Source organism: Sarcophilus harrisii, chromosome 4 (genome assembly GCF_902635505.1).
Source record: "Sarcophilus harrisii chromosome 4, mSarHar1.11, whole genome shotgun sequence".
In the NCBI taxonomy this organism is placed as follows: Eukaryota; Metazoa; Chordata; class Mammalia; order Dasyuromorphia; family Dasyuridae; genus Sarcophilus; species Sarcophilus harrisii.
The window spans coordinates 384837308-384848415 of NC_045429.1; positions in this window are offsets into that span (position 1 = coordinate 384837308).

The window sequence follows — 11108 nt, forward strand, 5'->3', positions numbered from 1 at the left end:
ACACATTCTCCTTATTTGATCAACTCCTGTGGCTTTTAATTGCCACCAGAATCAAAAATAAAATGCTCAGTTTGACATTTAAAGCCTTTCCCAATACAGCCCTTCCTATCTACCTTTGCAATCTTTTCATACTATCATCCCTTTCAATTCTACAGTTCAGTAACACTGGGTTTTTTGATGTTTTTCACTTGGGAAACTTCATCTCCCAATTGTGCCTTTTTGCTGTCTTTTCCCCATTCCCATCCCCTGCTCATCCCCATCCCGTTCCATCTGTGTTCCTGACTTTGCCAGCTTTTTTCTGGACTCAACCCAAATACCTCCCAGTGTCCTGCTGGTGCCATATTGCATATCATCGCTGGGATATTAGAACATGAGGTCCTTAGGGGCAAGAAAGGTTTTTGCTTTTCTTTGTAGCATTACACAGTATCTGCATGTAGGAGTGCTCACCAAGTGTTTGCTAACTTGACTGGTTGACTTTCCAGGAAAACTGGGAAGACTTGTATGAACTGATGCAAAGTAATTTAGACAATGACAACACTAAAAAAATAAACAACTATGAAAAATCTAAAACAAAACCCTGATCATCCCAATGGCCCACCATGATTCCAGAGTCCTGGTGATGAAGAACACTTATTATTCATCTCCCACAGAGAAGTAGAAGACTCAGTGATTCCTTCATTTTTTTTTTAACTTGACCATTGTCTGAGTTTGCTTTACTTGACTGGGTATATCAGTTTTGAGAGTTTCATTTTTGCTTTTGCTTTTAAGAGTAGAGGGAATAGGAGAAGAAAGGGAGAGAACAAACATGATAAATGTTTGTTCATTGAGAACAATGAAATAAAGTGGTAGTGAAGACCTGTGGTAGCTGAGCCTAGTGGATCAATTCATTTTAGGAATTATGAACTGCAATAGGGTTACAGCTGATTAGAGGATCCATGAAAAATTTAACATCAGTATGGTGAGCCCTTAGGGGGAGAGAGCCACCATGCTGCCTAACTACTCAAGTCAGGAACAGCAGATCAAAGCTTCTACTGCAATGGGCAATGGGATCAAGGCAATAAGTGGCTTCTAGTCTGGAGGAATAGGGAGATCCAATTTCAAATAAATAAATTTTTAAATATAATTTAGCTTTTAAAAAAGAAATAGTAAGAAATATTGGACTTCCTAGGCTTTCCTCATCATCAGAGTCCTTACAAATTGGGAAGCTTAAATACAGTATTGTCCTCCCCCAACCCTCCAAGGAGGGTTGTTTATCATTGCTTTGAATCAGATGCAATCAGCTTTCTACTTCTGAGTTGAATTATTTATCAGAATTACCACTTTCACAGTGGTAAATCACCCGAATTTCATTTTGGTTTATATATATCCCCAAATATTCATCAGCTTTATCACTCTAAAATCTAGGCTTACATTTTATATGCCTAGTTTTATCTTTGTAAAATTACACAAGTCTGAAGCCACAAATCTGAAATAGATGAGTTTTGATACACAATTTGTTTTGCTCTTTTGATTATCTTTCTTCTTTTTTTCAGTCCAGGACTCATTCCAGAGAAGAGATTCTGACTCTGTGACTTAGCTGAAATGACAATAATTTATTTTCTTTCTCCTCATCCGAGAATTGTATTTTAGCTGGATTCCTTCCTAGACCCTATTTTCCTGCCCAGTTCCATCTTTATGTTAAATCAATTGGGACATTAATTAGAAGGAAGCCTAACCATTTCCCCCCTAATTTTATTAGCCAGTCCCATTCCTACCCCCTCCTCAGAGACCTCACATTCTAATATGCCCTTTTCCCTTTGGTCCTTAAACCTGCTGCTAGCTGATGAGTTTCTAGGACCAGCTGCCCACAGGATGGAATTGACTTTTGTGCTAAAACATCCCTTTTTCACTGAGAAGCCTGTATTAGCATTAGCTAGACCTAAAGTCCACCTGCTCTCTCTCCTACTCAGAGAATGGTGCATAGGTATGAACACTGAGAAAAAAGAGAGAAAAAATCACCACTTACCTAAGACATGACTAGTCTTTTGCTTAAGATTTCAGGAGTTTTCAGGTTGTTGGGTGATGATGGTGACTACACTCATTCCCAGTAGGAGAGATAAAAAAGTTCATCTTCCTCCATTCTTTACAGAGGCGAGGAACCAGAGATGTAGAATATTGCATATAATGGGACATGTGATCGAGGAGTTTGTTAATTTTGCTGACCTCTTTTTGTTTGTAATATAGGAAGGCTCTCTGAGAAGGAAATGGAAGAGGAGTACATTTTGAAATGAATGTGATGTAGAAACAAAAAAATTATAAAAAATTTTAAAGCATTAGTTATTGAAAATATCTGCATAAAATAGACACAAAAATTAAACATTTTTACATGAACAAAATTAAATTAGAATAAAGGAAAGTGTTGAGTAGAAAGAACCATTCATAAAGATCTGATTCTGAAATTATCATTTTGTGTATGCATAAATATGTGTATCACATACTGTACATATGTGTATATATGTAATACATTCATATATATGTATAGATATATGTATAACATGTTTTGTTATGTTTTGTCTGCATTCTTATATCTCCTTCCCGGCTCTGCTCATGATTTTCTGGACTTCAAAACCATTCCTCAGCAGCTGTCTCATGCTAGAATTTCCCTCCTCACTTGGGACATCCTCATCCAGGAACATCTAAGGTCTATTCCCCCTTCTTGGATTGGTGAGTTTCTCTTGGAGCCTTACATTTTGTGGAGTAACTCTAGTCAGGCAGTATGCATTATCTTCCTAGCTACTCCCGACTTCCCAGATTTCAAAATCAGCTTTCTCACTGATAGCCTCATCTCCTTCTTGTTTTCCAGCTCCCTTTTGTCTATGTTCTTTCCCCATTAATCCCTTTGGAGTAGGAGAAAAGATGGGGAGTGGGCAGGGACAGGAAGGAAGTCTTTCTTTTTCTTATATTTGTATCTTCAAAATTTAGCAGAGTCTGATTGATACATAGTTAAGCACTTAATAATGCTTCCTTCCTCCTTTCCTTCCTCCCTTCTTCCTTTCTTCCTACAGGGAATTTACACAAATACTTTAAGACCAAGAACAATTTCCCAATAGATCAGGGCCAAAGGATATCAACAGTTTTCAAAAACAAAACAAAACAAAAAAAAAAACCCAAACTCCAAACTATCAGCAACTTAATGAAAGAAACATGGTCTAAATCAGTGGTATCAAATTCTCCACACACAAATTACTGGGATTAGTAAAACTTCCAAGGGGTGCCCAAACCAGTTAAAAAATACTGGGAAATGTTTAACAAAATAAAATACAATATAGATAATGTTAATTTGTGGTTTTCTAAATTAATATGAGGTCTTTTTTTTAAATTTGACACCTCTGCTCAGAATCACTAAAAGTAAAATTCAAATTAAAACAATACTGAGTTGGAAAGAGTCAATGTTAGAGGGGCGAAAGAAAGAAAGAAAGAAAGAAAGACATATGCATTTGGAATTGTGAATTAATACAACCATTCTGGAAAACAGTATATAGTTATGTAAAAAAAAACTAACTAAACTCTTCATATCTTTTGAACCTGAAATCCCACTTATAAGCATATATTCCAAAAGTAAATGATAGAAAAAATTAGGTTCAATATATATGAAAATATTCATGGCAACATTTTTTCTTATGGTAGCAAAGACCTAGAAACAAAGAAGGTACCCTTCTAACAGAAAAGGTTTAAATAAACTGTAGTCTGTGAATTTAATGAAGAAATTATGAATGGGGATGCTATAATTAAGCCAAATTCTAATTTGATGAACTCATCTTCATCCTAGGGAAAGAACATAATTAGTGCTTAATAAATGCTTATTGATAACTTGACTCAAGTCCAGTGCACTTTCTAATACCTATTCTCCTCGATTGCTATAATTGGGCACAATATAAACCCTGAAAAATAGAAATTATTAAAATCGAGTAGCATTAAATGGTGAGAGGTATTCCAAAGTCCAGGGCCTGGGAAGGGAGAAGGGCGTTGGGATGAGGTTAGTATAAACAAGCAGAGCAGGCCAGAGATAAACAAAAGCCTTTGTACAGGATGCTGAGACCCCCAAGAGTGCCTTCCAATTAGTACATTGCCCGGGTTCCTCAGCCTTTTTTCCCCTGGGACTCAGCTGGGACTGAGTGTCTATCAGAATTAGCATTGTTCACAACAAAACCCAGTCCACAGTGACCCCTCAGGTGACCTCATTCATTGATTGTTGTCTGAGCTGAGTGGGTAGCCAAGCTATAAATACCCTGCTCCATTATCACTGAGGGAGGTCTGGAAGAGAACCTTTCTCTGTCTTCCAGAAAACCATTTCTGTTTCTAATGGTATTTTCAATCTTTTGACTGGTAAGTATTTTAGCGAAAATAAAAAAGGAAATTTCGTTTTTTGTCCCAATATTGCCGATTCACCCATGAAGGTCAGAGGCACTAAAAGGACCCTGGTCGCACATGTCCTAGTTTCCATGCCCTGAGTACTGAACCATGTTTTAGAATGTTCAGTCACTGTAGTTTCTGCCTCTGGACACTCTAAAAAGAGAATGTTACAGAACTGGGCAGGTTTGAGAAATGTAGTTGGTGAGATCCCGACCCTTCTGGGGGAGAAGGAGGAAGTAGGGATGAAAAGACCAGGAATCTGGGACCAGACAATTATTTCAGTGTCTGGACCATCTGGTGTGATAGGAAGAAGGCTGGATTTGGAGCTGGAGGAGCCTCTGTCATTTACTCCCTTTGTGACCCTAAGCAAAGCCGAGTCTCTCTGACCTCATTTCATCTTCTGTAAAATGATTATAAAATAATCCTCTCTAACCCTAAATCTAAAATCCAATAATCCTACAAGAAGAATATAGCCTCAAACCATGAATGCATTAAATAGCAATTTTTTTAAAAATAGCAACAAAACCATTTTAAGTGCTCAGCTTGAAAGTTGTTGGTGTTCATGTTCATATTCAAAGAGGACCAATGACAGGCTGATTTTAGGGTCAGTTCATCATGACATCAGGTCAGGCAGAAATGGGCTTCTCGGATGCAGGAGTCCCATGCCAGGGTCTCCCGCATTTCATAATCAGTACTAATGTTCTAAAGAGAAACCCTGAAAGTGTTCTTGTTCAGCTTCTGACCTCCCTTGTGCTACTTCTCCATAAAATAATCTTTTAGACAAGCATGTGTTAGCCCTTCAGGTTATATGGCCAGCCCATCAGAGTTGCACTCCCTGCAAGAGTTTGAATGTTTAAAGGCAGTTCAGATTGAGATGGGACTTTAGTGTCCAGCACCCTAACAAAATCAGTCAAATCAAAACCCATATCTTTAGCCCTTAATATGTTATAAACTAAACACTAGAGATACAAATTCAAGCAAAAGCAAAGATAAACCCTGCCCTCAAAGATGTTTACATTCTCATAGGTGAAGATAACACATTAGCAATTTTCCAAGTCTGGTCCAGGGGCCCTCTGGGGCTCCCTAAATCCCTTTTGGGGAGTCCGCACTATCAAAAATATTTTCATAAAAATACTAAGATGTTTTAATTCCTAATAGTAGATATTTCTAGACATAACTCCCCCTCCTAAAAAAAAAAAAGCTTTATAATTTATAAGAATTTTGATGTAAATTCCAAAAGACTCATAATAAAAAAAAAAATACTTTTTACCTCTTGAGAAAGCTGATGAACTCTGAGTTCAAATTGAAGTATAATTTTCTTGCTTTTTTGTGATATGGCTAATATGGGAATATGTTTTGCATGATTTCACACATTTAACTGATATACCGTTTGCTTTTCAGTGGGTAAGGAGGGGGGGTGAAAGAAAGGAAAAGAATCTGAAACTCAAAACTTAAAAAGGAAAGAATCTTTAAAATAAGTAAATAATAAAGAAAAACATTTAAGGGGAAAAAATTTTGATTTTGAGACCAAAGAGTTTGAGAATTACTGCAGCACATAAAAGGGTGCTAAAAAAGGCATAAGGGCAGGAGATAATGGGGACATAATGGTGAAGTTCGGGGAGTCAGAAGCAGAACCAAGAGAGGAATAAAAAATGGCTGACCTAGGCCCTTCCTCAAAACGGAGATTCCAGGAGGCATTATGGGAGAAGAGGGTCTGAAAGGCAGAGAAATGGCGCAGTGAGGTCACAGGCATTGAGGGACCTTCCTTGGAGGAGACAGTAGCTACAGTGTTGTGGGGATGTACAGAGGGCCAGAAGCAGAGTCACTTTGCAACTTACAGTGCTAAAGCCTAAGGGAACTAAGCCGCTGTCAGGTTAAGTTAATTTCCCAAAGTCTCACAGACTGTAAGTCACAGAGAATGTGTGGATGTGTATCAGGTGCTCCCTGATGAAATTGCAGGTCAAATCCACCAAAAAAGTATCATGTGGAATGGACACCATCAACCACGCATCCTGTCCTGCTCCTTAAAGGAGAGATGAGCACTCCCAGACAAATCCCTAGGGATTTACATCCAGAGGGCCTCATCAACCCAATAATTTCCTTGGTTCATGTTTTGAATTGACTGAAGGTGTGAAATTTTCATGTGACTCTCTGCAAGCAGTGATAGGGATGATATTTTCCGCTCTTGATGGGGAGCAGTTGTTCTGGTATTTTTATCTAACCTACTTGCAGTAGATATTATTACTGTTTATGAAGAAGTTTCTCTCATGGAAATCTCTGGAGAGCTTTTCACCCTCTGCTGAGCTTCATCCAGAAGCTTTTGTTGCCAGCTCGTTTCTAAATTAGATGATAAACTTGTAGCAGGAGGAATTGGGACAAAAGATAAAAAGAATTGGGATCTAAAAAGTATGGAGTCCTTCAAGCTTGTAGGGAAGTCTTGCCTGACCTGGGTCATCACTCCCCCATGGAGTGTCCCCTATTTGTAGAGGTAAGAAACTGTTCATTTTTTGAAGAGGACCCGGGGATATCATGGATGATGTCTTGATTTGAACATTAATTGGATTTAAGTGAGACAAATTTGTCCAGACTCATCAGTCTCACTCTCTCCTTCATGTTAAGTGGCAGGAAAAAAGTCAAGATGGTCCAGGATGTACATAGATGGGGAGTTTGATATAACAACTAGAGGAGTCAAGAAGACTAAGCTCAATTCAAGATAATTCAAAGGACTCTTGGACAAGATAATTAACTTCTCAATGCCCCAGAACAGATCTAAAATTGTAAGATGCAGAGCAAGTTAGCTGACACAATTTCTTCCACTAATGGAATCATAGGTCCAGGCAAAAAAACAAACAAAAAACAAAAACCCAACAACCAGAAAGAAGCATGTAATAATGATAGCAATATCTACCATTTATATACCACTTTAAGATTTTTAAAATACTTTGTATATAATCTCTCTTTTTATTCTCACAACAAAGAAGTATTATCCTCATTTTATAAATGGGGAAACAGATGGAAACAGAGGATTAAGTGACTTGCCCAGGACTGCTAGTAATCACAACTAGTAAATATCTGAGACTAGACTTAAATTTGGGTCTTCTAGTACTCTACCCCAAAACATCTAGCTGCCATAGAGCCCTTCTTTCTCTTTTAAAACTCCCAGCAAGAATACAGACCATATGCTCAACTATGAGTGCTTCCATAAACCCAACAAATATTAATTGAATACTTACCATGTGCCCATTATTTAATTCTAGGAGCTAAGAGGAAGACTAAAAGGATATTCATTAAACTTTTGTTAGTGTTCAGTTTATTTTTTGAACCATTGTGATTATTGAATCATAAGATTTCCAAATTGTTCAGAGGCCATCTAGTTCAGTCCATAATGAGAAAAACATGAATTAGTCTTAGGCTTGAACACTGGGTCTAGAATTAGAATCTAAGAGCTCAAAATATCCTCACAGAAGAAAGGATTTTGAAAATCAAGTAAGGTGGAGGGAAAAAATGGGAAGAGAAATGAGAGTGGTGCAAGAAAATCATGAAAAACAAGTCAACAGCTTGGTAAAGGAGAAACAAAACATCCTGAAGGAAATAACACCTTAAAAACCTTAAAAACTATGTTAAGAAGGGCAGCTAGTTGGTGCAATAAGTAGAGTACCAGCCCTGAAGTCAGGAGGACCTGAGTTCAAATCTGTCCTCAGACATTTAACACTTCTTGGCTGTGTGATCCTAGGCAAGTCACTTAACCCCAATTGCCTCAGCAAAAATAACAACAACAACAATAACAACAACAAAACAAACAAACAAACAAACAAAATCATGCTAAGCCAAATAGTAAAGGAAGTACAAAAAACTAGTGAGAAGAATGCCATAAAAAGCAGAACTGACCAAATGAGGGAAAAAAATCCACTGAACAAAACAACTTTTAAAAATATAATTGGACAAATAGAAAAGGAGATTCAAAAGCTCATTGAAGAAAATAATTCATTAAAAAATAGATTTGAGCAAATTTAAGCTAATGACTTTATGAGAATTCAAAAAACAATAAAATAAAACCAAAAGAATGAAAAAATGGAAGAAAATGATGTGAAATATCTTATTGGAAAAAGAGACTGACCTGGAAAACAAATCCAGGAGAGATAATTGAAAAATTATTGGATAGCCTATAATGGAAAACAATCTCTTCCCCAGTGTAGCTGACAGCTTTTAAGCTTGAAGATTAAGAAAACTCATTACTCCCAACACTGTTTGTTCCATTTGGATAGCTCTAATTTTTAGGTTATTTCTGATTACATCAAACATAAATTTGTCTCTTCATAACTCTGGAGCACTGTTGACCAAGGAGAAGAATCAAACAAGTGTTTATTAAGAGCCTACTGTGTTCTGGACACTATGGTAGGTACCTAGAGGTACAGAGGTAAAAATGAAAGAGTCTCTTCTTTGGGAGGAAAAATAGGTTACACATATCAATAATCAATCAATAAATATTTATTAATCATTATGTGTCAGGCTATATGTTAAGCCCTGGAAATACAAAAACAGGCCAAAAAAAAAAAAACCTGCCCACAAGAAGCTTACATTCTCTTCAGGGAAACAACATGTATATTTATAAATATAAACAAACTATATAAAAGACAAATAAAAGCAATTTGTGGGGAGGGACTGGCAACTGGGAGAAATCAGAAGAAAATTCATAGAGGAAGTGACATCAGCTAAACATATGAAGGAACCTCTGGATTCTAGTAGACTTTGGTTGAAGAGGAAAGGCATTCTAGAAATAGAGAATGGAGTATGTACAAAGGTATAGTGATGGTAGATAAAAAGTTTGGGGTGAGGAATAGCAAGAAGGCCCATTTGGCTGGACCAAAGAAGTCTAATCCCTGATCTGTGTGACAGCCCTTGAAATACTAAAAGACATTTGTTAGAAGTCTCTTCTACCTTCTCTTCTCTATATAACATTCCCCCAGTTCCTGAAGGGGACTCATTGGCTGGCGTGAGTAGGTTACATTTGTGCAGAACTATATCATATTAAGGTTATGAAATGGCCAAGTTTAAAGATAGTCTAATTTCCCCTCAAGGAAGATTATGGCATTCTCACCATACCTCATGAAGTTAAAAAAAATGATAATGAAAAATGAGATGGTTATGCAAGACCTCTTGGAGGCACTGCTATAATTAGACCCAAGGTATCTAATGCTTTTCTTGGACCATTTGCCTGTGCCACTCATTTGCCCTTTGGCATATGTACCACAGCTTTGCTGTATATCTCTTTATGCATATATTGTTTCTCTAAATATATCATAAATCAGTTAAAAACAGTGGCCATGTCGAAATCCTTTTCAGTGTCTAGTATAGTTCTGTTTTAAAAATATTTTTTTCTCAATTACAGATAGACAATTTTTAACATTCTTTTCTATTAAAGTTTTTTATTTTCAAAACATATGCATGGATAATTTTGCAACACTGACCCTTGCAAAACCTTGAGTCCCAAATTTTCACACCCCCCCTTTTCCTAACCCCTTCTAGATGGCAAGTAATCCATTATATGTTAAACATTTAACATTCATTTTTTAAATTTTTGAGCTCCAAATATTCTTCCTCTCTCCATTCCTATCCCCTCCTTAAGAGAGTAAGCAATCTGATATAGGTTACACATATTTCCGTATTAATGGTACAAAAGAAAGACCAAAAGAAAAAAACATGAAAAAATATAGAAAAATGAAAAATAGTATGCTTTGATCTATATTCAGACTCCAATTCTTTCTCTGAAAGTAATTGCATTTTTTATCATGACTCCTTTGTAATAGTCTTGGATCAGTGTATTGCTAAGAATAGCTAAGTCATTCATAGTTGATCATTGTTCAATATTGCTGTTACTGTGTTCAATGTTCTCCTGCTTCTGCTCTTTGCATCAGCCTACTCTAGGCCCTAACATATTATAAGTGCTTAATATATGTTTGTTGTATAATGGATGCTTAATAAATATATATTAATTAATATATATTGACTAATATGTATGAATATATTGACTAATGTGTATTAATTAATATATATTAACCAGGTGCTTAATATATTTTTGTTGTATAGCAGGTGCTTAATTAATATATATTAATTATATATAGACTAATATGTATTAATTAATATATTAATTAGGTGCTTAGTATATGTTTGTTGTATAGCAAGCATATCTAACTACTTAGCACACATACACATATACACACACACACATGCAATAAACTCCAGGGGATTATCTCTAGTATCAAATAGGAAGTTTTTCACTTAAGCTCTTCATAACCAGGCCATTTCCTCTCATTCTAGCCTTCTTATCCCTTACTCTCTTTCATACACTCTGTAGTCCAGCAAAATTGCAAATTTAATGCATCTCTTGTCTTAGAGTCTTTGTACCCCACACTTGAATGCTTAATTGTAATAAATTATATTATAATACAATTATAACAATTATATTTTATAATTATAATAAATAGTTGTTGATTGGTTAGTAGTTGGTTGCTCGATGGAGACTGAAAAAGATCAGGAGAAGGGTAGAGCTAGGTAGGAGCCCCTTTTCCAAGGGCTCTCTCCAGTCTCACACATGCACGCCAGCAGAGCAGACCTGCTTGTCACTTGCCTCAGACTTAGTCATCCAGAATACCTGCTGGAGCCCATCGAGCGTGTGGGGTCATGTACACTTGTAGAGCCATCAGCAAGCACGCTTG